This window comes from Ceratotherium simum, chromosome 21 (assembly GCF_057802395.1).
Source record: "Ceratotherium simum simum isolate JZ-2026a chromosome 21, ASM5780239v1, whole genome shotgun sequence".
In the NCBI taxonomy this organism is placed as follows: domain Eukaryota; kingdom Metazoa; phylum Chordata; class Mammalia; order Perissodactyla; family Rhinocerotidae; genus Ceratotherium; species Ceratotherium simum.
In genome coordinates this window covers 29,602,972-29,605,502 of record NC_141920.1, presented here as the reverse complement: position 1 = coordinate 29,605,502, position 2,531 = coordinate 29,602,972, and positions in this window count along the sequence as shown.

The following is a 2,531-nucleotide window of genomic DNA, read 5'->3' as shown; positions in this document are numbered from 1 at the left end:
AACAAAGCTGGAGGTATCACACTCCCTGATTTCAAAATATACTACAAAGCTATAGTAACCAAAACAGCATGGTACTGGCACAAAAACAGACACACAGATCAATGGAATAGAATCAAAAGCCCAGAAATAAACCCACACATCTATGGACAGCTAATCTTTGACAAAGGAGCCAAGAACATACAATGGGGAAAAGAAAGTCTCTTCAACAAATGGTGTTGGGAAAACTGGATAGCCATATGCAAAAAAATGAAAGTAGATCCTTACCTTACACCATACACAAAAATTAACTCAAAATGGATTAAAGACTTGAATGTAAGACCTGAAACTGTGAAAGTTCTAGAAGAAAACATAGGCAGTACACTCTTCGACATCGGTCTTAGCAACATCTTTTCAAACACCACATCTGACCGGGCAAGAGAAACAATAGAAAAAATAAACAAATGGGACTACATCAAACTAAAAAGCTTCTGCACAGCAAAGGAAACCATCAACAAAATGAAAAGACAACCTAACAATTGGGAGAAGATATTTGCAAACCATACATCTGATAAGGGCTTAATCTCCAAAATATATAAAGAACACATGCATCTCAACAACAAAAAAACTACCAACCCAATTAAAAAATGGGCAAAAGACCTGAACAGACATTTCTCCAAAGAAGATATACAGATGGCCAACAGACACATGAAAAGATGTTCAAAATCACTAACTATCAGGGAAATGCAAATCAAAACTACAATGAGATATCACCTCACGCCTGTCAGAATGGCTATAATTAACAAGACAGGAAACAACATGTGTTGGAGAGGATGTGGAGACAAGGGAACTCGCATACACTGCTGGTGGGAGTGCAAACTGGTGCAGCCACTATGGAAAACAGTATGGAGATTCCTCAAAAAATCAACGATAGAACTACCATATGATCCAGCTATTCCACTGTTGGGTATTTATCCAAAGAACTTGAAAACACCAATTTGCAAAGGTACATGCACCCCTGTGTTCATTGCAGCCTTATTCACGATAGCCAAGACTTGGAAGCAACCTAAGTGCCCATCAAGGGACGAATGGATAAAGAAGCTGTGGTATATATACACAATGGAATACTACTCAGCCATAAGAAACGACGAAATCCAGCCATTTGTGACAACATGGATGGACATTGAGGGTATAATGCAAAGTGAAATAAGTCAGAGGGAGAAGGTCAAATACCGTATGATTTCCTTCATTAAGTAGTAGATAATAACAACAATAAACAAACACATAGGGACAGAGATTGGATTGGTGGTTACCAGAGGGGAAGGGGGGAGGGAGGAGGGTGAAAGGGATAATTCAGTACATGTGTGTGGTGATGGGTTGTAATTAGTATTTTGGTGGTGAACATGATGTAGTCCATGCAGAAATAGAAGTACAACGATGTACACCTGAAATTTTTACAATGTTATAAACCAATGTTACTGCAATAAACAAAAAATTAAAAAAAACAAAAAACCTAAAAAAAAAAAAAACATGCTCTATTGCTACTTCTTGATTTCTGACTGTTAGGCATTATTTATCGACTTCTCACTACGGAAGGTGGGGATATAATGTTCTGTTCCTCCTGACCTCGTGCCTCACATGCACACTTTCTATTCCCCATCACCCTAATATAATTATACTATAATTTTATATAACTTAATATTCAGTGTCAATGTTATAATGACTATGAGATTGTTATTTATAGCTGAATCTTGTAACATTTCCAGCTTTTGCTTATGTTGGTCCTCTCATGTGTGTGTTTGGATGCAGAACAATTCCATGACCACAAAGGTCTCTCTTGTGCTCGCCCTTTAGAGTGACACCCATGCCCACCATACCAAATCTCTGATAAGTGCCAATCTGTTCTCTATCTCTGTAATTTCAAGAATGTTATATAAGTGCAATCATACATATGAGACATTTTGAGATTGATTCTGTTCACTCAACACAATGCCTGCAAGAAACTTACAAGTTGTTGCACATATAAATAATTTGTTCCTTCTTATTGTTAAGTGGTATTTACTTGTCTGGATGCAGCACAGTTATTTAACCATTCACTTATTATTGAATATCTTGGATGTTTCCTGTTTCTTGCTATTACAAAGAAAGTTACTATAAACATTCATGCCTGGGTTTCCGTGTGGACAATTTTCATTTCTCTGAAAAAAATGCCTGGGAGCATAATTGCTGGGTCATATAACCCACTTCCTCTCCTGAAAGAAGTCAAGAAATAATTTCTTTTGTTGACAGGAAGGAAGCATTATTTCTGCTAGGCCTGTCCTTGTCTCTCTGAAAACAGAAGGTGAGTAACTCCTCAATTGTAGCTGCCTTCTCTGCCTGACTCCTATTTCACAATCTAGAAACAGAAACCGTCTAGAATCTAGAAGCAGGTTGCTATCACAGCCATGTCACCCCATCGTAGGTGCTTCCTCTTATATCACGGGAGGTGGGCCTTCTCTCCTCTCCACAGAGCACGGAAGTCAGGGTTCTCCCCAGCACACACAGGGACAGAGCAG